Source organism: Bos grunniens, chromosome 12, assembly GCF_055505025.1.
Source record: "Bos grunniens cultivar Pamir isolate PY7600 chromosome 12, Bosgru_T2T1.0, whole genome shotgun sequence".
Taxonomy (NCBI): Eukaryota; Metazoa; Chordata; class Mammalia; order Artiodactyla; family Bovidae; genus Bos; species Bos grunniens.
This window is the reverse complement of record NC_141176.1, coordinates 27223229-27249018: the sequence shown is the minus strand read 5'-3', so window position 1 is coordinate 27249018 and position 25790 is coordinate 27223229. Positions and strand designations below refer to the sequence as shown.

Genomic DNA, 25790 nt, shown 5'->3' with positions numbered 1-25790 from the left:
ATGTTGTGGTTTTAATTTGCGTTGCCTTAATGAGTAACAACTTATCCAGTAGTCATGTATGGATGTGGGAGTTGGACCAGAAAGAAAGCTGAGGGCCGAAGAATTGATGCTTTTGAATTGTGGTGTTGGAGAAGACTCTTAAGAGACCCTTGGACTGCAAGGAGATCCAACCAGTTCATCCTAAAGGAAATCAGTCCTGAATGTTCATTGGAAGGACTGACGTTGAAGCTGAAACTCCAATACTTTGGCCACCTGATGCGAAGAGCTGACTCATTTGAAAAGACTCTGATGCTGGGAAAGATTGAGGGTGAGAGGAGAAGGGGACGACAGAGGATGAGATGGTTAGATGGCATCACTGACTTAATGGAGATAAGTCTGAGTAAACTCTGGGAGTTGGTGATGGACAGGGAGGCCGGGCGTGTTGCAGTTCGTGGGATCGCAAAGAGTTGGACACGACTGAGTGACTGAACTGAACTGAACTGAATGAGTAATGGTGTTGAATACCTTTTCATATGCTCTTTTATTGGTGCTCAAATGGGTTTGCCCATTTTTGTTCAGTTGTTTTTTAAAATTATTATTGAATTTTAAGATATATTTGTGTATTTAGGATATAAGTCCTTTATCAGATATAAAGTTTGCAAATATTTTCTCTTTCATCTGTCTTTTCTTAACAGTTACATTAAAAAAGCAAAGGTTTCAATTTTGATGCAGGCCAATTTATCAATTATTTGTTTTATAGTTTATACTTTTAATATTCTAAGAAAGATAACAAATATCTATGTTTTCTTCTAAATGTTTGATATTTGTAATTGTTATATTTAGGACAATGATCCATTTGGAGTTAATATTTCTATATTGTGTGAGGTAAACATCAGAGTTTAGTTTTTATTTCTGATGCTCTTCCTTTTATCATGTTGATTTAGATTTCTACCTAGTAACATTTTGTTTCAGCCTTAAGAACTTTGCTTAACATTTTTGCTTTACATTTCTTACAAACCAAGACTTTTGGCAATAAATTATCTCATCTTTTGTCTACAACGGACTTGATTTATCACTTATATTTCAAAGTCATCTTTATTAGATGTAGAACTGTCAGTTTAATAACGTATTTCAACTCAGAGGACATTACTGTATAGTCAGGATAACATAATTTCTGATGAGAAATCTGCTGTAAAACTTTTCTTTGTTTTTTCTGTATGTAGTACCACGTATTCCTGGTTGCTTTAAATATTTTCTCTTTATCAGTGCTTTTTAAAGCTTTGATAATAATGTGCTTTGGTGTGATTTTTCTTTATTTTTTTAATTTATAAAGCTCTTCATAATATGGGTTTATAATTTACACTAAATTTTGCAAGTTTTTACCTGTTTTCTCTTCAAGTGTTTCTCCCTCTTTCTCTCTCTCATCCACTTGGACATTTGTCAGATTGACAATGAAATAAGTCTATTCATTTTTTCCACTGTGCTGCTTCATTTTGGATGATTATTGCTTCATCTTCAGATCCACTGATCATTTCTTTGCAATATCTAATCTGCTCTTAATTGCTCCTAGTGCACTTTTCAGTTTATATACTTCAGTTAAATCTTTAAACGTTTCATGTGGGTCTTTTGAAAATCTTCAGTTTTTCTTATCATCATATTCACATTTTTCTTTACATTATTGAGCACATATTTGTAATTATATGCTTGGGCTTCCCTGATGGCTCAGCTGGTAAAGCTGAACTCCTGCAATGCAGGAGACCTGGGTTTAATCCCTGTGTTGGGAAGATCCCCTGGAGAAGGGAAAGGCTACCCAATATTCTGGCCTGGAGAATTCCATGGACTGTATAGTCCATGCAGTTGCAAAGAGTCAGACATGACTGAGCAAACTTTCACTTTCACTTTTCATTTGTAATTAGTATTTTCAGTATTAAAACCGTATTTGCTAATTATATCATTCCCTTATTTTCTTATTTTTTCCTACTGTTTCTAGGTCATATTTTCCTGCTTTATTTCATGCCTGATAATTTTTAAATGCTAGACATTGTGAAATTTATGTTGTTTTATAGTGAATTTTGTGGTATTCATTTAAACAATGTTTAATTTCTGGCAGAAACTAGAGTTACCATCAAGTCAATGTAATGACTTTAAGGTTTTCTTTGAAGCTTTGTTAGGATGGTCCCAGAGCAGCCTTTATGTCAGGTACAAGTGAGTCCATTGCTAAGGCAAGAACTTTCCAAGGATTCTACCAAATTCCCCAGGTAGTATGAGGTCTCTCCAGTCTGGCTGCAGGGGGAAAAATATCTGTGTTAACTTAGGATATTATTCAACCTATAGCTTTGGCAGCTTCTTTTCTCTACCTTATAGAGATTCATCTCATGCGTACATAGATAAGCTTGTGCTCAGAGCTTCAAGGACATGCCCTACAGATCTTAGTAGTCTTCCCTGTGTACAGCTTTCTTCCCTTCGATATTCTATCCCATACATTCTAGGAACATAAGCGTCCTTGAGTTCCACAGTCTGTCTTAATTCAGAAAGACCACTGGGCTCTGCTTGAGTTCCTCTTCTTACATTGCATTATAGAAACTTGGTTGCAAGCAACAGTAATTGATATTTCATTCTTTCATTTATTTATTTAATGCATAGCCATTGAACACTCACTCTGGGTCAGACAATGCTTGATGCACTAAATACTTATACTGAACAAGCAGAAAAATATCCCAGTGCTTACATTCTAATGTTTCACAAGAAAAGGAAATTTACTGGAAAGAAATCTCTAAGAAACACAAAAAATACAGGCATACCTCATTTTATTGCTCTTTATTTTATTGTACTTTGCAATAAAATTTTTTTCTTTTTACAAATTGAAGGTATGTGGCAAATCAGGCATTTTCCCAACAGCACTAATTTTAAAATTAAAGCGTGTACATTGTTTTTATAGACGTAATGCCATTGAACACCTAACAGACTGCACTACAGTGTAAATATAACTTTTATATGTACTGGGAAACAAAAGAACAATTCATGTGACTTGCTTTATTGCGATATTCACTTCATTGTGATGATCCAGACCCAAATCTGCAGTATCTGTGAGGGTCTCCTGTATGAGAGATGTACAGAAAATGCAGAAAGTCAGCAAAATCACAGGAGCCAAGGTCATGCACAGAATCACCATGTTCTGTACATGCTACTGTTGCTGAAATGAATAATCCCTCTTGTCATTTTCAAATTCTTACATCATTCACTCAAGATTTGAAGTTTTAGAAGAAATGATCATATTGGCAAAATCTAAGATAGTTCTTTCTGAGAACCAGAAGAGTTCTAGAAGGAAGAGAGAAATTCAGGATCCCTTAATTATTGCAGTGGAAGTGAGGCCTTGTCTCCACCAAGACTGATAGAGATGGAGACCGCCATCTGATGGGATGATGGAGAATTCCTTCTGAGGAGGATTTGGTGTCATTAGGAAGGAGGGCAGTGGTGAGAGGCTGAACAGTCAAAAAGTGGTAACCACCCACTACAGCTGCATGGAGATGGCAGCAGTAAAAAGCAAAAGTAAAGTAGAAACTGAATTAAATAATTAGAAAAAAGAAAAATAAAGGTTATGTATTCATTAGCAGAGACAAAATACCCATCAGGGAGAGGAGAGCTGAGTTCTAAGCAACTGGGGTGGCCATTCAGTCACCAGTGCTCATTCAGGCTAACTAGAGCTACTGCTGTGTTCTGGATGGTAAAGACTGCGTTCCAGTTGCTCAGAGGACTGGATTTATGGCAGACAGGATAATTTTCCCTCCTTTTGTATTCCCATATGTATTTACAATGAACTCATAATTAAACAAAGAAACGGAGTGTGTCTGCTTTTGATATCTGAGAGAACCTTCCTCTCCTTAGCAGTGGTGAAGTTTTGCCAGCGCCAGGAAATTCTGGAAGTCCTCCAAACCATGTAAGTTCCTTTGTCCCCAGTGACTGGGGGAATCCTATCCATACTGTCATGGAACCTCCTAATCTTCCCCACCTACACTGGGCTTTCTGTTCTGGGACTTAGATTCAGTGGTTTGACTATTGTGTCCACCTATGACTCCCTGCAGGCACGATTCCCTCAAAATTAGTCACTGAGCACAGAAGTTTTTTGCTCTGCTATTTACAGAAAGCATTTGTCCTACTTTGATTTTTCAAAATGCAGACTACTTTGGTTGTCTCAGAGGGCCAGACACAGTGGAAGTTCTCTCCAGAGAACAAACTCTCCTTAAGCACAATCGGCTGTGAATCAGGAGTTGTAAAGAGGAAAGAACAATTAAAATCAATGACAATATTTAGCTTCCTGCCAAGAGTGGCTTGCCCAGTTAACAGACTGCACTCAGACGCCTGCAGTGCGCGAGAACACCCCTGGGCGAGTTGGCTGCTCAGCTGGGGCCACACTAATTGCTTTTATTAATGAGGAGAGCTCCCTTTTCTCCAGTGATGTTTCTTGAACTTCCATCTCACGCTTGGTTGGTGAAGCATCACTACTACAAGCTAAACCACAGTTACAATATTTTCGGCCTAATCGAAACCAGCAGAGCATGTTTTAAAAGAGGAAATGGGAAAAAACAGTTACATTTAATTCCTAAGTGGTTCTTTACAATCATGAGCATTTTAGAGTGTGAGATCAAGTTTTTATCAAGTGAGTGTCAAGCAATTACCATGTGACGCCCTCACATGCTGCATGTTGGCACCAGGGGTGAGAAGCTAGTTTTGAAGTAGAGCACTGAATTTGGAAAAAAAAAAAAAAGGGCTCCTATACCAGCTGCTCAGGGACATGCAGACTCTTAATGTTACTGGACTTTAGCCTCTTTTTTGCGTATGAAAAAGGGATGAGGCAGGACCACACTGAATCACAGTCCTGGAGCTGGGGTTCAGTGAGATACTGAATATGAATGAGGTGTTAGGCAAATGCACAAATACAAGAGACCGTCACCTGAAACAGGGGGGGCTTGAGTGCATTCACTCTGTTTATCCCACCAGAAGAGGCTCACCCACCCATCAGAGAGGACATACATACCACATCCCAACCTTGCGCTGAATCAAAGTGTTAGCTTATGTCTGTGCTCTTACCTCTTTCAACTGCTTATGCTTCAGAGAAACACAAGCAGTTTTGTTAATAGAGCCATGGACAGTTACAAAGAAAGACACTCACTTGTTCCAAGATCCAGCATGAACCAGAATTAAAGGGATTATTTGAGGGGAATTATTGTCCTTCTGACAATATTTTCCCTTAAAAAGAAAATTGATTCTCCTACCAGTAGGATAATAATACAAGAAAAGAAAGCATTGTGTCTGGAGAAATATTGCAGATATGGGAAAAGGTGACAAGGAGAGAAGATAACAATAGAATGGACAGGAAAATAGGTAAAAGACTATAGAAGGAGAGAGAGTACTGGAGGGAGGCGTGGAGAGCAAATAATTAACAGCAAAAAATATATATATTTGCAAAGAGAAGTGCTAATTTAGCAAGAAAGACCAAAAGACATGAAATCAACTTAGAAAACTGTATTACAGAGAGGTAATTTTGAAATAAAGATCACCCAATACACAGAAGTCTATGTGTGGAAAGAAGGATGGTCTAATTGAAACTATTTATGTAGCTTAAACTCTAGCTCTAGTGGTTTAATACCTCTGTGATTATGGATATAGTTGATACTCTTATAATGTTTTATTTATTTTTCCGGGTCATATTTATTACAGTCTGTCTCCCCTTAAGAGTTATTTATGTCCCTGTCTGTCTCCTTTACCAGAGAGTAGATCCTTACGGGTGAGTCTTACTCAGTTCTCTGTTATCCACAACACCTGGCACAATACCTACCATGCACTAAAGGTTTAATAAAACTTTAAATTGAGTTGAATTATTTCAAGATTTTATTGTCTCCTCTGTGTGTGTGTGTGTGTGTGTGTGCATGTACATGCGTGCATGCCACATGGTAAGTTCTGGAAATTGCATTTTAGTTTTAACTTCTCTAGTTAGAGATATGACAAAAGTATGCTGAAGTACCAGGTGAACAAGTCTGAAAATCTGTTCACTAAACAATGCCCAAGGAGTACTTATCTGTCTATTCTTGATGAGGTCTATCTGTCCTCATGTTTAGGGAGTAAGGAGAGGAAGTGGGGATAAGAGAATTCATATCTGTGCTGGCTGGTAAAGCAGGCAAAAGGGAGTAGCGTTGTGTCTAGAAAAGAAATACAATACAAGCTACAATCCTTGCTGTTTAGAAAATATCAAATCTATTTGGAGAAAAACCTGAAACAAGCAACTATCGATGGGAGCAAGCCACATGTATTTACATAATGGGACTATTTTAGCCGTGAGTGACAGAAGGTGCTACAATTATTCTCCACCAGGAAACTAGCTGTGCTTCACTCTCCTCTGATTTTTTCTTTAGTTATCCTGAGGGAAACTTGCTCGCCCAGCTCTTCCATGAGGTACTCCCACCCTGGCAGTGTTTGCAAATGTCCCCCAGCACCAGCGCCTGACGCTGCGGGGGCTGCTAGGGGCTTAGCCTGCACCAGTTGACGCTGCAGGGGCAGCATTTGAAAGTAATTTACTTTCTCTCTCAATTGACAGTAATGTGCAACTTCCTGATACAAACAGTAAAGCTGCTTCTTTTCTCTTTATCCCTATGTGACAGTCCACCCAGACTGTGAGTGTCTGCAAAGACCAGTGGGTGACTGTGACGACTCTGACTTTAGCTAAATAAGCTGAACATTGAAAGATCAAGCCTGTCTCATGCACTCGATGTTTCCACTCACGCTGGCTTTTCTCATGCCATCTCCTTAGGTTGAAGAAGGCTGCCATCTCCTATTTACTACAGAAGTTTCACTTCTCATTTTATCTATGGTAATTTTTGGTTTTTAGACCTAAAAATAACCAGGAATTGTTTTTTATTGGAGGAGGACAATGATAAACATAAGAAAAAATATCTTTGTTATATGAGGAAGGAAAGTTCTTTTCAGGAGGCACTGACAAGAGGATTTTAAATGTTTTCTTCACTTTTCTAAATCCAAAAGAGGGTAGTGAAACCTAAGGGCAAAAGGAGAGACTGTCATTCTTAAAGTAAAAATTACCTGCTTAGTGATTACTTTAATAAATTGGCTGTATTCATATCCAAAGTTGCTAATGGATTGTGCTTACGGTACTAGACAATGGCCGTAATTGTAGAGTTTAATGTTGCAAACTTGTGGGACATATTCAGGTGGTGTGAAGACTGTAAGAAAGAAGTGAGAGATGGGGTAGAAGGGAAGAAGAAAAGGAGAAAGAGAGATGATTTTGAAACAAAAAGACTTTGGCATTTACATGGCCTTTATTTAAATCTGGGAACATGAAATTTTGAAGAAAACTAAATTCACGCTGTCAGCTACATACGTACAGAAGCCTTTGACATCTAGTTGTCTTTTTCTCTGTCCCAAATCTTTCCATCATAATAGTAAACATGAGAGGTTTTACTGATAGAAACTAAGAACACAGACTTTGGAACTAGATTATTGGGATCAAATTATGATCAACCTCTTATTTACCTACTGGATGAGCTGGGGGAAATACCTAGTCTTTCTAAAGTGCCCTTACTTCATTGCTTTACGCCTCAGTCTCCTCATCTGTAAATCCGAATGCAGTAAGATTATGCATGCACACATGTTCAGTCACTGAGTCATGTCAGACTCTTTGTGACCCCATGGACTATGGCACACCAGGCTTCCCTGTCCTTCACTATCTCCTGGAGTTGGTTCCATTGAGTCAGTGAGGCCATCCAACCACCTCATCCTCTGTCGTCTCCTTCTCCTACCGCCCTCAATCTTTCCCAGCACCAGGGTCTTTTCCAGTGAGTCGGCTCTTTGTATCAGGTGGCCAAAGTATTGGAATTTCAGCTTCAGCATCAGTCCTTCCAATGAATATTCAGGAACCAGGATTGACTGGTTTGATTTTCTTGCTGTCCAAGGAACTCTCAAGAATCTTCTCTAGCACCACAGTTTGAAAACATCAATTCTTCGGCACTCAGCCTTCTTTAGAGTCCAACTGTCACACCCGTACATGACTACTGGAAAAATCATAGCTTTGACTATGTGGACCTTTGTTGGCTAAGTGATGTCTCTGCTTTTTAATATGCTGTCTAGGTTTGTCATAGCTTTTCTTCCAGGGAGCAAGCGTCTTCTAATTTTGTGGCTGCAGTCACTGTCTAAAGTGATTTTGGAGCCCAAGAAAATGAAATGTGTCACTGTTTCCATTTTTCCCCCTTCTATTTGCCACGAAGTGAAAAGACCAGATGCCCTGATCTTAGTTTTTTGAATGTTGAATTTTAAGCCAGCTTTTTCACTCTCCTCTTTCACTCTCAAGAGGCTCTTTAGTTCCTCTTTGCTTTCTGCCATTAGAGCAGTATCATCTGCATATCTGTGGCTGCTGCTGATATCTCTCTTGGCAATCTTGATTCTAGCTTGGGAATGAATTTTGAATGTAAGGCTGACAAGAGCATCTGATGGTTTGAATACAGGATATGAGGGAAAAGAGAGAAAAGGTAATTTATAGGGTGTTTGGCTTAAACATTAGGTAAGTGGTGGAGCCCTTTGCTGAGATGGAGAAGACTGGAGGGAAAAGAAAGGAATTTCTCTTGTATTCATTACGTTTGAGAAGCCTATTCAATTTCTCACTGCTGCCTGGGCCCTGGCTGGAGGAGTCTGGAATTCAAGCGGGGAAAGGAGATGACATGAGTCTATGAGTCAGCAGTGTACAGATGCTATTAAAAGGCTTGGAGTTCTGTGGATTCAGTGTGGGCAGGAGAAGGAAGCTGCCCAAGACCAAGTCTTAAGGTGCTCCAGTATCCATGGGGTAAAAAGAACAGAGGAGGATCCATTATGGAGCCTGAGAATAAGTGACCAGTGGGGTGAGACAAAATCCAGGAGAATGTGGGGTCCCAGGAGTCAAAGGAAACACTTAGAATGGTGCCTAGTACACAGTAAATGCTCATAAAATTAGCAATTATTAATTCTTGTTTGAAGCTTTATGATTCCCAAGTAGTCCCGCATGTTCTGACCTCAAATAGGGTTGAATTCCACTACAGCTTTGACTAATAGAATATGGCAGGAACTGCAGTAGATTCCAAGATCAGATCTTAAGTGATAGAGAAATAGATCAAGCTGAGAATTTAGAAGAAGTATCATATTTGGCCTTCCCTGGTGGCTCAGCGGTAAAGAATCTGCCTGCAATGCAGGTGTCGCAGGAGACGCAAGTTCACTTGGGTCTGGAAGACCCCATGGAGGAAGGCAGGGCAATCCACTCCAGTATTCTTATCTGGATAATCCCATGGACAGAGGAGCCTGGCGGGCTACAGTCCATAGGATTGCAAAGAGTTAGACACAACTGAAGGAACTTGGCATGCACGCACCATATTTGGCAATGTGAGGGTCATTAGTGACTTTGAGAAGAGAGGTTTTAGTGAAGGGAGACACAATTCTAAATGAATTGCTCTCCAGAGAGAACAGCAAGAGGAGACAGGCACATGCCAAGTGAGGAATTCTGCTTTAAAGAGGAATAGAGAAATAAGGTAGTAGCCAGAGGAAGTTGTAAAACAAAGAAAGATTTTATTTTTGCAAGGTTTTTTTTTTTTTTTTTTTAGGATGATTTCTGGTGGTGGAAATGAGCCAACAGAGTCTAAATTAATGATGTGGGAGAGAGAGTGGACCCTGAGGAGCTAAGAAACCATCTGACCCAGAGGCCAGGTGGAGACTGGCCACAGAGAGGAGCACAGGTCATTCTTCCATTGTTCAAAAACAACAGCAACAACAAAGCAGCAAAGCAAATCTCCGGTGCACAGCCGGCAGCTGTCAGATGTTTCAGTGGGAGCACAAGAAAGTTCAATTCTGGCCAGTTTCATTTTCTCAGTGAAAAAAGGTCATCAGTCGAGGATGTGGAGGAAGAAGAGGGTATTGGAGGTTTGTGAAGAGAGGAGCATGTGTGAACTGATTGGACTGATTGGATGTGGACAGTATGGCAGCCCCAAGGGGCCCTTGGAGAGACATGGTCAAGTTAAAATCTGGGTGGTGCTTTTTAATTCAGACATTGTTATGAATTTTTGTTCTCAAGTTGTTTGTGTTGTTTATGTTGTCATTAATGATATACAAGAATGCTTTTCCCCTTAATGTAGGCAGTTCAAACCTGCCAGTTTTTCCTCTGTAAATTCTGAGATTTATATATTCTCAAGAAGTCTCTACTTCCATGCTAAATTATTTGATTCTTAACTATTCTAATGTTTTCATAATAAAAATTCACAATTTTATTCTATATGGATTTTTGGATGTGTGCAAAAGTGTCTAACTTCATTTTTATCAAAATGGATAATAACCTGTCCCAACATCATTTTTCAAAAATACACCAGTACTCTTTTAAATGCCTCATTGTTCATATGTGCACACTGATTTTGGACTTTTCATGGTTATTTCCTTTATCATTTTTCTGCACCAGCATTACTAACGCTTCATTGCTTTCATCACTACAGTATTTTTCAATATCTGATAGTAAAAGTCACCATTCAAATTTCTTTAAAAATTCTCATGGCAAAACTTGAGAATTTTATCTTCTAGATGAAAATTATCTTCCAGATAAATCCAATTCAATACAATAATTGCCTTGTAAAATGTCATTTAAAATCCTGAAGGAGTTTTGATTGGAATTAAATTGAATTTATGGATTAATTTAGGGAGAATTAACATTTACAGTCTGAGGACTTTTCACTGAGAGACCTGTTATTGTCAGTATTTATTTGGGTCTTCTCTTACGTGCTTCAGAACAATTTTATAGATTTTCTTCAATGAGGAAACTCTGTGTCATCTTAAAGGCATTTTCTGGCTCTGACACCATAAAACAAAACTCATCTATTATCTCCTACATGGCACCTTGAGGAAATTAATCTTCTTGTGCCATAGTTTCCTTCTCTGTTAAAAGGGGACTGTTGTTTGGAATAAGTGAGTTAGTACACGTGAGGCACTTGAAATAGTGCCTGGTGCTGCGACTATTATACCTCCTTTCAAAGTTCCATAATCCTGAGACATCCTTTGTATTCTGACAACATCAAACTGCTGCTATTCCAAAAAGGAAAATGTGCCTAACCCTTGCACACATTATTCCAATGTGTCTGAAAATCTAATTTCCAGACTTTCAGCTTCTATAATACATCAGAGAACCTGCTAGTGCGGGTTCAGTTCAGTCACTTCAGTTGCTCAGTCGTGTCTGAATCTTTGCGATCCCGTGGACTGCAGCACGCCAGGCTTCCCTGTCCATCACCAACTCCTGGAGCTCGCTCAAACTCATGTCCATTGAGTCGGTGATGCCATCCTCTGTCATCCCCTTCTCCTCCCGCTTTCAATCTTTCCCAGCATCAGGGTCTTTTCAAATGAGTCAGGTCTTCACATCAGGTGGCCAAAGTATGGGAGTTTCAGATTCAGCATCAGTCCTTCCAATGACTATTCAATGGATTTCCTTTAGGATGGACTGGTTGGATCTCCTTACTGTCCAAAGGACTCACAAGACTCTTCTCCAATACCACAGTTTAAAAGCATCAATTCTTCAGCACTCAGCCTTCTTCACAGTCCAACTCTCATATCTATACATGTCTACTGGAAAAAAAAAGCTTTGGCTAGACAGACCTTTGTTGGCAAAGTAATGTCTCTGCTTTTTAATATGCTGTCTAGGTTGGTCATAACTTTTCTTCCAAGGAGCAAGCATCTTTTAATTTCATGGCTGTAGTCACCATCTGCAGTGATTTTGGAGCCCAGAAAAATAAAGTCTGTCACCTTTTCCATTGTTTCCCCATCTATTTGCCTTGTGGGACCAAATGCCATGATCTTAGTTTTCTGAATGTTGAGTTTTAAGCCAACTTTTTCACTCTCCTCTTTCACTTTCATCAAGAGGCTCTTTAGTTCTTCTTCACTTTCTGCCATAAGGGTGATGTCATCTGCATATCTGATGATATTGATATTTCTCCTGGAAATCTTGATTCCAGTTGGTGCTTCATCCAGTCCAGCATTTCTCATGATGTTCTCTGCATATAAGTTAAATAAGCAGGGTGACAATATACAGCCTTGACACATTCCTTCCCCGATTTGGAACCAGTCTGTCGTTCCATGTCCAGTTCTAACTGTTGCTTCCTGACCTGCATACAGATTTTTCAGGAGGCAAGTCAGGTGGTGTGGTACTCCCATCTCTTGAAGAATTTTCCACAGTTTGTTGTGATCCACACAGTCAAAGGCTGTTGGCATAATCAATAAAGCAGAAGTAGATGTTTTTCTGTAACTCTTGCTTTTTCAATGATCCAGCAGATGTTGGAAATTTGATCTCTGGTCCCTCTGCCTTTTCTAAAACCAGCTTGAACATCTGGAAGTTCACTGTTCATGTCCCGTTGAAGCCTGGCTTGGAGAATTTTGAGCATTACATTGCTAGCCTGTGAGATGAGGGTAATTTTATGGTATTTTGAACATTCTTTGGCATTGTCTTTCTTTGGGATTGGAATGAAAACTGACCTTTTCCAGTCCTGTGGCCACTGCTGAGTTTTCCATATTTTCTGGCCTTTTGAGTGCAGCACTTTCATAGCATCATCTTTTAGGATTTGAAATAGCTCAATTGGAATTCCATCACCTCCACTAGCTTTGTTCATAGTGATGCTTCCTAAAGTCTGCTTGACTTCGAATTCCAGGATGTCTGGCTCTTGGTGAGTGATCATTCCATTGTGGCTAACTTGGTCACGAAGATCATTTTTGTATAGTTCCTCTGTGTATTCCTGCCACCTCTTCTTAATACATTCTGGTTCTGTTACATCCATAGCATTTCTATCCTTTATTGTGCCCATCTTTGCATGAAATGTTGCCTTAGTATCTCTAATTTTCCTGAAGAGATCTCTAGTCTTTCCCATTCTATTGTTTTTCTCTATTTCTTTGCATTGATCACTGAGGAAGGCTTTCTTTATCTCTCCTTGCTACTCTTTGGAACTCTGCATTCAAATGTGTATCTTTCTTTCTTTCCTTTGTCTTTCGATTCTCTTCTTTTCACAGCTATTTGTAAGGCTTCCTCAGACAACCATTTTGCCTTTTTGCATTTCTTTTTCTTGGGGATGGTCTTGATCATGCCTCCCATAGAATATCATGAACCTCTGTCCATAATTCTTCAGACACTCTATCAGATCTAATCCCTTGAGTCTATTTGTCACTTCCTCTATATAAATTGTAAGTGATTTGATTTAGGTCATACCTAAATGGTCTAGTGGTTTTCTCTACTTTCTTCAATTTCAGTCTGAATTTGGCAATAAGGAGTTCATGATCTGAGCCACAGTCATCTCCTGATCTTGTTTTTGCTGACTGTATAGAGCTTCTCCATCTTTGGCTGCAAAGAATATAATCAATCTGATTTTGGTATTGACCATCTGGTGATGTCCATGTGTAGAGTCTTCTCTTGTGTTGTTGGAAGACGGTGTTTGCTATGACCAGTGTGTTTTCTTGGCAAAACTCTATTAGCCTTTGCCCTACTTCATTCTGTACTCCAAGGCCAAATTTTCCTGTTATTCCAGGTATTTCTTGACTTCCTACTTTTGCATTCCAGTTCCCTATAATGAAAAGGACATCTTTTTTGGACGTTAGCTCTAGAAGATCTTGTAATCTTCATAGAATCGTTCAAGTTCTTCAGCATAACTGGGCAGGGTATAGACTTGGGTTACTGTGATATTGAATGTTTGCCTTGGAAACAAACAGAGATCATTTTGTCGTTTTTGAGATTGCATCCAAGTACTGCATTTCGGACTCTTTTGTTGACTGTGACGGCTACTCCATTTCTTCTAAGAGATTCTTGCCCACAGTAGTAGATATAATGGTTATCTGAGTTAAATTCACCCATTCCAGTCCATTTTGGTCCACTGATTCCTAAAATGTTGATGTTCACTCTTGCCATCTCCTGTTTGACCACTTTCAATTTGCCTTGATTCATGGATGTAACATTCCAGGTTCCTATGCAATATTGCTATTTACAGCATTAGACTTTACTTCCACCACAATTCACATCCACAACTGGGTTTTTTTTTTTTTTTTTTTTTTTTGCTTTAGCTCTGTCTCTTCATTCTTTCTGGAGTTATTTCTCCACTGATCTCCAGTAGCATATTGGGCACCTACCGACCTGAGGAGTTCATCTTTCAGTGTCATATCTTTTTGCCTTTTCATACTGTTCATGGGGTTCTCAAGGCAAGAATACTGAAGTGGTTTGTTAGGGTAGGTTACTACAGGAAATTTTAAGAAAAGAACAACATTCTCAAGTAATCATAAAACGTGTAAAAAAATTATCTGGGAGCACGCTGTTGATTATTTTTTTGGTACCATTTTTCCCCCTTTAGATGTCTACATAATATAAAAACCTAACAAGGTAAGTTTAAAATATTTTAAAGGCAGAGCAAGTCTTTACCATAAATGAGTTCTCTGAATATCAGTGTCTTTATATATAAACCAATATAGTACATCCTTTGAACCAGCCATGCAAACACATGACATTCATTTCATATTTAGCAACTTAAATCATACCACATTATGTTGTTTTTCATGTGTTTTAACACTGCTGCTTTTACACATATAACAGCTGCCATTGACTGGTAGAGAGTGTAAATAAAGACGGCAAAAAAAGAAAACCTGTATCTACTACTTCCCTACATCATTTCTCTCTTTGTCTCCCTCATCTCTCTCTCTCTGCTGAAATAAGGGAAAATATCTAATTATAGAACACAGTGGGTTCTCCTTCTTCTAAGTAGCAGTATAGCACCTTAAGAGAAGAACTAGAAGTGTGTTTTGAACCACTGTCTCTGAGAGGCCTAGGATCATTTTTGGAGGCATGTCCTAAGTTCCAAGAGTTCAACTAACTGAGAAAGCACTTAAAAGAGGCAGCCCAGGTCTCTGGAGAATGTCTTCAGGAGAACACGGTAACTAGGGTACTAGGTCACTGCAAAGGTACTTCAAAAAGTAAGTGAAATAGAAAGAGAAAAATAGCACATGCAATATTGATGCAGATTGCATTCAAGGAAGAGACAGCTGCAATAGCAGTGCCTCTATAACCCATTGCCCTATTTTTCAGGTCCTTAAACTTATGTCCTCCTGAACCAGCAATTTATGGTTTCTACTTCTCAGAGAAGTGTTCATTTCCAAAATTGTTGAGTTCATAATTTTTCACAGAGCAAAATAAGCAAGGTATATTAAAAACAGATGTCTCTGACAGAAAGACTGACATTTCTGAGAGAATTCTGACAGCTAGATATTTCTGACAGAAAGACAGATGTTTCTGAGAGATTTCTGACAAAAACAGATGTTTCGGACAGAAAGACAGATGTTTCTGACAGAAAGACAGGTGTTTCTGACAAAAAGAAGGACGTTTGTGACAGAAAGATGGACGTTTGGATGTTTCTGAGAGAATTCTGACAGAAAAACGACGTTTCTGAGTGAAAGATGGACGCATTGATAGGAAGACAGACGTTTCTGAGAGAATTTTGACAGAAAGATGACATTTATGACTCAAAGATGGACGTTTCTGACAGGAAGTTAGACTTTTCTGAGAGAATTCTGACAGAAAGACAGACATTACTGACAGAAAGACAGACGTTTCTGAGACAATTCTGACAGAAAGTTGGGCGTTTCTAACAGAAAACCAGACGTTTCTGAGAGGTTTCTGACAGAAAGATGGGTGTTTCTGACAAAACGAATGGATGTTTGTGACAGAAAGATGGACGATTCTGACAGAAAGTCGGACATTTCTGAGGGAATTCTGACAGGAAAAATGACGTTTCTGAGGGAAAGACGAATATTTTGATAGAAAGACAGACGTTTCTGGTAGAATTCTGACAGAAAGATGACGTTTCTGACTGAAAGATGAAGGTTTCTGACAGGAAATCGGACTTTTCTGAGAGAATTCTGACAGAAAGACGGACATTTCTGAGAGAATTCTGACAGAAAGATGGACGTTTCTGAGTGAATTCTGAGAACCATGTGGAACCTAAAAGAATCCTTAGAAAAACAGAATGTTCAAGAGAATTCTGAGAGATGTAGTGTATATGCAGTTTATGAGATAACAAAATTAGAGGCATTCTTGATTGAAAATGGAATTCTGAAAGCACTAAGGTGAGTGAGATCTCTGAGGGAAGAATGATATGATCTGAGAGAAGGATATTGTAAGGGAATTCTGAGACAAGGAGGGTGAGATGGAATTCTGAGAGAAAAAGGATGAGAGATTTCTCATATTAGGAGAGTCAGAGGGAATTCTGAAAGAAAGAGATTCAGATGGAATTCTGACAGTCAAAGAGTATGAGGAAATTCTTAGGATGCAGGGGAATATGAGAGAATTCTGAGAGGAGTGTCAGAGGGAATTATGAGAGAACGGGATGTTTATTGGAATTTTGAGACTAGGAAGGTGAGATGGATTTCTGAAAGTAGGAGGTTGGTAGGCAACTTTGAGCTTGAGATGGTGTGAGGGATTTATGAGTGAGGGAATTCTGAGATAAAGAGGATGAGAGGTATTTTGAGTGAGGGAGTGCAAGAGGGAATTCTGAATGAGTAACGGTGTGAAGGATTTTTGACTGAAGCAGTGGGTTTTGTTATTGTTTAGTAGCTAACTGGTTTCTGACTCTTTTAGGACCCCCCATGTACTATATATAGCCTGCCAGGCTCCTCTGTTCATAGGATTTCTCAGGCAGGAATACTGGAGTGTGTTGCCATTTCCTTCTCCAGGAATCTTGAGGACCCAGGGATCGAACCAGAGTTTCCTGCATTGCCAGGTGGATTCTTTACCACTGAGCCACCTGGGAAGCCATGAGAGAAAGTGACAGGGAATTCTGAGAGGGAATGTGAGAGGGAATTTTGAGAGGAGAGTCAGAGGGAACTGTTCTGTACATTTACCTTTATGGAAAATTAAACATGTTTGTCAAAATGAAAAGCCATTATGAATTTAACCATTGTAACCAGCTAAAAGCAAAAGATTAACAATAATTTAAGGAAAAAGTATAGCAGAAGGGGTCCCAGAACATCTTATACCCATCACACAATAATGTAATAGTTACCAAACACTCAAACCAGGAAATATTTCTCAAGAAAACTGGTGAGGCTATGGAAAAAAATATGATTTGCCCCCCCCCTCCCACCTTGCCAAAAAAAAAAAAAAAAGTTCCTTTGAAATGGTTATTCAATTTATCATAGCACATACCTTTTAGCCCCTGTGATTTCTTTGTCATTTGTTTTCCGAGAGAGTATTGCTCTGCTGATTTTTACAACAGTTTTATGTAGCTAGAAAAGTCAGTTTACACTGCTGACTCTTTGCAATTACAACTAGGTCCTAAAGGATTCTCCTTCTGTAGGGACAGGGCTAGAGCTAGGGAACCATAGTCTGTGTGAGACAGAAAGCATATTCTAAGATAGAACTCACCTTTATGGAAATCAACCTGGTTTGGGTTTTATGTTTTCATGCAAATCTATTTATAAAACATAATCAACACAATGTTAGATAAAGTCTACCTTCTAGTTTGCAAAAGACTAAAAAATAAGATATATAATTGGTCATCTCCCTTGCTCAAAAATATCATCTTTTAATACTTCATGCCTTTTCTTTTCAATTAAGCTGATCAAACTGAACTTAAATGCAATAGAATAATAAGAACAAGGCATTCAATAAATAGCTGATTCATTGAGAGAAGTAAGAGGATATTCACAGAGTAACTATGGCCATGATGAGAAACACTGATTAAAATAATATAGTTGGTCCGGTGTTTTTAGTTTCCTAACAGGAAAATGGATACCCTCTCCCCAGAAATCAAGTTCATCATATGGAAAATGCAGGTAAATATAATGCAGTTAAAAATAAGAATCTATATGATTACAGATAAACAATTAGTGAGAAATTGAAAGATTACAAGGAAAGTGGGAAAAGATGCAGAAACATGGGCAAAATTTGACCTGGGAAACTCCACAGAGAGAGCATAAGAAGAGGAGGGTCTGAAGTACATGGTGGTTTCCAGTCAGTCACTTGCTGTCTGTAAGAGACCATTTTCATTCTGGAAAGGTCTCTTGGATGAGGTGAGTTTTTAAATGAAGGATTTGGACAAAATGGTGAGACTGGCTGTCAGAGCAGAATACCACTCTGGAGCAGCAGGGGAGAGTGCCTGCTTGCTAAAAAGAAATTAGGGATGGAGCAAGGAGCCAGTACCTAAGGCTGAAGGAAGAAGAAAGAGATGGGGAAGGTGCGCTGATGCTGTTACTATGCAGCTGCCTCCGGGGACAGCGGCCTAACAATAACCATGTCAAAACTCAATTCAATACTGAGAGCGAAAGATATTGTGAGGAATTGAAATCAAATGAAAATAAAGACCATCAAAGCATAGAGAGAATAAGGATGTTAAAACGACAAGGGTCCCCTCTGTCTACCAGCGGCATTACATCATCAGCAGACTTCCCTCCTTTCGATTCTAAAACCTGGGGGGCCACGCAACCTTGCTGTTTCCAGAAACAGCAGTAGATGATTCAAGGCTTCCCATCAGGAACCAGGCATTTTTATCTTTCTGTCATCCTTAAGGAAAAAATAAAAATAACCATAGCGTGTTTTACTGAGTGCTTCTTGTTTGGCAGGCACTGTTCTAAGCACTTCCTATATGAATTCAGCTATCTTCGGAACAACTCTATTCTATTATTATCCCCATTTTTCAATTGAGGAAAATGAGGTACAGGAATGTTAAGTAATTCCCGTACACTTACACAGTGAGTAAGCAAGGAAGATTGGATGCAAATTCAGGTAACCCGGCCGCAGAGTCCAAGTTCATGACCAATGCATGTTGCTGTCTCCCCAAGATACCAGCAGCAACACTGCAGATGACCTTGGAAACTTTTGCACCGCCTTCCAAGGGCCTCATTGTCATATGCAGGCAGGACACACAGGTGCAAACCAAGCTGTTTCTATTTCGGTGGCATACACAGTATGAAGACAGGAGTGCTCGTACTTGTAACGAGGGAAATCTGGTTCATTTACCCTTCCTATCTGGTCCTTTCTAAGAACAATAGAGAAATATTTAATGTCATCTCATGCCTCTTCCCAAATCTGAACCCCTAGTAGGCTCTTTATAAATCCCCGTTTGCTATCAGATTTAGTTTTTAAAATGATAAGACCATCTCTTACAGATGCCTAAGATAGCTTGCCAAATACCCAGTGTTTACACACTCTTGTCTGTATAGGTTTGAACTTAACTGGATTTTCTAATTATTTCCATTTTTGTTTTCCTGATATTGGGCTTCTAGATTTGCAAATTTGTAGAATGGGCTCCTCTATGTTTGTCTTTTTGTGAGCGCTACAAGCCACTGCTGATTTACAAGGTCAGGTTCACCTCACAGTAACAGCAGTTTGGGACCAGTGTTAGAAAGGCGGAAGAGAGGAAGAATAATAGGAGTTGTGTTAACTGAAAAATCATAGATAAATACATACTCTAATTAGAGAAAGGATATCTGAGCAAATCAGTTATAAAAGACTCGAATCCTTCATGAAGAGAAAAATGCTGATGGGAATGTGTTTTCTTTTAATATTTTGATAGAGGTCTTCTCCTTGAAGACAGTATTCACTGCTTAACAGCTTTTGCAAGTCTCCAGGCCCTCAATCCATCCTTGTCTTGGTAATTTTAGAACATAATGTGGCATTTTTTTCTTGATTCCAATAAATTGCAGTGTTTGCTGCTCATCTTCTCTAACAAGAGTTCTTATACTTTTATAAAAATAGATATCTGAGTGTAAAAGACAGTCGAAGCCCCTAAAGATATCTTGTTTTGAAGAGAGACTTTCAAATGAGGCGATAAAAAAATAAATTACACAACAGTAAATTTCCTAAGTAAGCGAGATAATAGAGTCTGAAAACCAAAGGTGCTGAGTGAGCAAGCTTCCACCTCATTCAAAACTAAGCTCTGACGTGACCCGAATGTTAGTCCTGCCGTGTGTAAGATGCATTATTGAGGTGGCATCATCTGTTATTGGCATTAGTTATTCAGTTTGTATGACATTTTTCATTACTAACCTTCTCTTTTCCAAAGCCTATAACTCAGTGGTAAAAATTTATATCTTCCATTATTTTTAAAGGGCCAAATTTGGCATACAAATTCTAGTGCTTAAAATGGAATTTTATTTCAGTAGAAAATTGGGCTGTGTTCAAGTAAGATTCTGTGAAATATTACAGAAGCTTACTAGCTTAACTTTTACATCGAAGGATGAGAGACATAGCTGATATTGTGGGAAATAATATTTTTATTTCTGCATGCACAACACAAACAGACTTGCAACCATATGAAAATATTGATCTGGAAAGCTGGGAGCCCCCAGAAGATTCAAGTCCTTTTCTGGGTGCGCACTGAAGGTATTTCTCAGAATGAAGGTTCTAGAATACAGCCTTCAGTACAGCCTTTATGTTTTAAGGAAAGCCAGGGGACTTGTACATGTGAACAGCCCACAGTGAAAACAGAGATGGGATGGATCGCACCACTCAGGTGGCTCTAAGGATCCAGGGCCAGAGGCAGGTGTGCGCAGGAACTTCCAGTGGACTTTCAGTGGTGTGGTCTCTCCCCAGAGAGCTGTTCATGATGTCATTAGTGGACATCAGGTCATTGACCCAAGACAGCATTTGTCAATATTTTAAAGTCACATCCCCCTATAACTCACTTGATAAACTTGTCATTTCCCCAAGACTCTTGTCTTGTCCACAGTGCTCAAGGTCAAGTCTTATTAAAATGGAAATATAATGGTCACCCTAACACATGACTTCTCATTTGTTTACTTATTATTAATTAGTAATCGACTAATTAAATACATTAGATCCTCCTCTAAAGACAGGTTTTCACTGGAGGGAAAAGAGTATGAGGAAAAAATGCCTTTCACCATGCCTGGTATGTAGTAAATAGCAAGATCTCAAAAATGTTAGTTCTCTAGCTGGGTTACTGGTGGTAAAGATGGAGAAGGGAAACCAGGGTCTCCACCCACAGTGGGTTCTGTACCTACTTGACAATGTATACTCAGGCTTGACTTGACTGTAGGTCTCTGACAGTGATTGGGGAAAATGTTACTGAGCTGATTGTCCAAGAGAAGCTGAGTTGTTTCTAGCTAAGAGAAGAAAGGTTATAAGAGTTAAGGAATTCATAGAGTTATCGACTCTAATACATTGCATGAGGTTATTTTTTCTTCAAGGTGTTGGTATCCTGAATCTTCATATTTCCTATGGTTTTATTTTACATGTCATCTTTTCTACTGTCCATTCAAAGGCAAGCTCTTTACAGAAAATACAGTCTTCTTTAAGCCTCTAAGAGCCCCCAGCCTACAGCTCTAAGCCCCTGGGCTGGATTATCAGACTGAAGGCTAGTCTTTGCTCCATATTGTGACACCATTTTACTCCCTTTCTATGGTTTCAAGCAATGCCAAGTACACAATTATCTCTCTTAGGTTGCTTTAGCATTGTTCATATATAAGAAATTGATTCAAGTTGTGCTTCATGTTGGGTAGAAAAGAAATATATACTATATCTGTTCCATCTCCCCAGCAGTAGATACTCTTTGGATGGAGTGAATAACTAATAATACAATTCTAAGTAGAGCACAAAATGCTCTATTCAGAGCAATGTGCGTTGACCATATCCCTAAGTATTAAATATCTTTAATATAGCAGTATAATATCAGTATATTAGGAACTGGAGTTATAGGAAATCAACTGCCTGTGAATTATAAGGTAAATTTTGCTTTGTTAGATATTAATTCAAAAAAGGCAATGCCAAAGAATGCTCAAACTACTGCACAATTGCACTCATCTCACACACTAGTAAAGTAATGCTCAAAATTCTCCAAATTTGAGAATTCTCCAATTCTCCAATCTCACGTTCAGCAATACGTGAACCATGAACTTCCAGATGTTCAAGCTGGTTTTAAAAAAGGCAGGGGAACCAGAGATCAAATTGCCAACATCTGCTGGATCATTGAAAAAGCAGGAGAGTTCCAGAGAAACATCTATTTCTGCTTTATTGACTATGCCAAAGCCTCTGACTGTGTGGATCACAATAAACTGTGGAAAATTCTGAAAGAGATGGGAATACCAGACCACCTGATCTGCCTCTTGAGAAATTTGTATGCAGGTCAGGAAGCAACAGTTAGAACTGGACATGGAACAACAGACTGGTTCCAAATAGGAAAAGGAGTACGTCAAGGCTGCATATTGTCACCCTGCTTATTTAACTTCTATGCAGAGTACATGATGAGACACGCTGGGCTGGAAGAAGCACAAGCTGGAATCAAGATTGCTGGGAGAAATATCAATAACCTCAGATATGCAGATGACACCACCCTTATGGCAGAAAGTGAAGAGGAACTAAAGAGCCTCTTGATGAAAGTGAAAGAGGAGAGTGAAAAAGTTGGCTTAAAGCTCAACATTCAGAAAACTAACATCATGGTATCTGGTCCCATCACTTCACAGCAAATAAATGGGGAAACAGTGGAAACAGTGTCAGACTTTATTTTTTGGGGCTCCAAAATCACTGCAGATGGTGATTGCAGCCATGAAATTAAAAGACGCTTGTTCCTTGGAAGGAAAGTTATGACCAATCTAGATAGCATATTCAAAAGCAGAGACATTACTTTGCCAACAATGGTTCATCTAGTCAAGGCTATGATTTTTCCAGTAGTCATGTATGGATATGAGAGTTGGACTGTGAAGAAGGCTGAGCGCCGAAGAATTGATGCTTTTGAACTGTGGTGTTGGGGAAGACTCTTGAGAGTCCCTTGGACTGCAAGGAGATCCAACCAGTCCATTCGGAAGGAGATCAGCCCTAGGATTTCTTTGGAAGGAATGATGCTAAAGCTGAAACTCTAGTACTCTGGCCACCTCATGCGAAGAGCTGACTCATTGGAAAAGACTCTAATGCTGGGAGGGATTGGGGGCAGGAGAAGGGGATGACAGAGGATGAGATGGCTGGATGGCATTACTGACTTGATGGACATGAGTTTGGGTGAACTCCAAGAGCTGGTGATGGACAGGGAGGCCTGGTGTGCTTCGATTCATGGGGTAGCAAAGAGTCGGACATGACTGAGCTACTGAACTGAACTGAACTGAATTCAAAAAAATTTTTGGCTTGTTTGGAGAGATTTCAGTTGAAGGCAGGCTGGGCCTTTTGGCCATTTTGTTCATTTCTGCATATGGTCTTACTTAGATCTCAGGTACTTAAGTGTACATCTGTTAATGAACAATTTGCATTCTTAAAAGATTGTTACAACTAAAAATTTAAACTATCCATGTGCTTACTTTCTATGAACACCATTCCTATTCATTTTATTCATTTATAGCTCTTTGAGAACTATAAATTCCAAACCAATGAAATCATTTGATTTCTTCCTCAGAGGAATTTTGAGTGAGGAGAAAATTGGTTCCATTTATATCATGTGTGTGGCTGGCACTCACATTGTGCTAGGCTCCACTCATTGAGCAGAGCTCTGATGTATAGAAAACGGAGCTGAAAAAAGTTAACCTGCCCTAGATGCCGAAAAACAGTGTGGCTCAAATACCAGATGATACACCAGATCTCACTGAAGGTCCCCCCAAAAAGATCATTTGTCCACCCCTCCATACACTGTCACACTGGCTCTGTGTCCAAAGCCACCTCAGTGTTCATCAAGAGTAACCAGGAAGCTGGGCTTCCCTGGTGGCTCAGTGGTAAAGAATCTGCCTGCCAATGCAGGAGACACAGGTTCCACCCCTGGTCCAGGAAGAGCCCTCATTCCACGGAGCAGCTAAGCCCACGCACCACAACCACTCAAGTTGAGCTCCCAGCAAGAGAAGCCATGGCAAGAGAAGCCCTTGCAGTGCAACTAGAGAATAGACTCTCTTCTCCACATCTAGAGAAAGCCCTCACACAGCCAGGAAGACCAAGCACAGCCAAAAATAAATAAATTATTCTTTTTTTTTAAGAGTAACCAGGAAACAGTTGTGACATCAAACAAGACTAGCGCACTGAGAGTGCCACTCACCACCAACATCCCACCTGCTCTGGGGTGATGCTGATAGCACACCCAAGAGCTGCCAGGCCCATCCTTCACCTTCACTTTATCCTTCATTGTCTCTCTAGACTTCATCCCCTTTTCCTCTTCCACTCTTCATGCTCTCACACCACAGAGGACCTTCTTGTTTCACAGGAAGCCAAATCTCCTCGCTCATTTATTCAACAATATTTATTGAGTACTTCATGTGTTCTAGGTTCAGTGAAGGGCTCAAAGTTAGCTCCTTGCTGCAAATGGCTCTTTACTGCAGGGGAGGCTGACAGGGAACCACTGACACACACTGATTTAAGTGCTATATTTGAGGTTTTCTCAGTATCGATGACACACAGAAAGGTGTGAACAATTATGCTTTGGAGAGAGATGAGGGACCAGATAAAAATACGAATAAAGAGGTGTCAAAGCAGAGTTGAGAGGAAGGCGCATTTTATCTAGGATTGCAAGAAAGCATATAACTTTACTAATAAATTAATTCACACTCTGCATGATAGAATCATTTTTCTGGATGTCTCATAAAAATCTCAAACTGAGCTGACCACTCCTAAACACACACTGACCCACATCTGACCTGCTCTCCTAACTGATTTCCCCATCCTAGTTTTTGGTATCATTAATCAATAGCATCAGATCTTGAAACTGAGAGGCAGCTCTGGTTTCTCTGTCTCCTTTATACCTCACATCCTAAGATCTCCAGGATGAATTCATTGTACTCAAGAAATTTTGACTTGACCCATCTCCTCATGAGAGGTCCACATCAACCTTTTCTTGGACTGGTTATTGTAGACTCTTTATGACAAGTCACTTCTTACCAAGGAACGGGTAACATATGTATTTTTTGGCCAGCCTCCAGCTGTACTGGGTGCCCTCCCGCCCCGTGGACCCGCTGGGTGACACGTGCTGCACCACCAGGTGTCTGCACTGATCATGGTCCTCCCTTATTTCCTGTGTTCTCTTGTGGAGTGTGTGTGTGTGTGTGTGTGTGTTCACATGTGTGCACAAAGACCTGCAGCCTGGAAACTCCTCTTTTTTGCTTTAATGCAGCCCTCCTCAGTGGCCTTTTCATGTGGAAAACTCTTTTCAGCACTCTAATCCACTGCTCTCTCTATAATTTTTCTACCCCTTTACCTGAATATCTTCAACAAAACACAGCACAATGAATTGTAAAGAATTATTTGAACAATCTGAACACATTAGGATACAAGCAGAAAGTAACTTGAGTATTTTGGGTCATTACTGCCTTTTAAACTTGCACTTTTGAATAGCTTTTTTTTTTTTCTTCCCTCTCTATTCCTTTGGGTAATCTTGGAGTGACCCTATAGTTTTTACAGCATTCTCAGGTACTAACTGATGATGTAGGCTTGCAGAAACGTAAAGTGCAGACATCTACTATCGATCATTGATTCTGTCAGTCATTCAACAGAAAGCACAGGGAACTGGGGGTGACAGTAGTGAGTTCAGTGGAAAATCCCCAGTCACACAGTTAATGTGGTGGTATGCTGGCTCAAGGCCCGCTGTGCGTGCCCAGTGGCCACAGGTTGTCTCTTTATTTTGCAGGGATTGGCAGGGAGGTGGTCTTCATCAAACCTCTCTACTCGTCCTCTGCCACCTGGGCCATCTTACTGTCATTCCCTGAACAAGTTAACTTCTCCCAACTGGCCATGAATGACCCCTTCACCCTAGCTTCTGGCCATCCACCAGTGGGGTCCTTCTCTGATGGTCACCTTGCCTCAGTCAATT

General features: G+C 39.7%; 1 protein-coding gene across 17 annotated transcripts in view; it reads right to left on the bottom strand.

Moving 5' to 3' along the window:
• Positions 1-25790, bottom strand: part of LOC147361561 (uncharacterized) — a 631042-nt gene that overhangs the window by 64892 nt on the left and 540360 nt on the right. For 14 of the 17 annotated variants that reach the window (XR_015138085.1, XR_015138086.1, XR_015138087.1 and 11 more), the window contains one exon: positions 2782-3076. The exons of the other annotated variants lie outside the window; for them this stretch is intronic. The gene's annotated coding sequence lies outside the window, so the exon portion shown is untranslated. Of the gene's footprint in view, positions 1-2781; positions 3077-25790 lie in introns of those variants that run through there. 17 annotated transcript variants of the gene reach the window in all.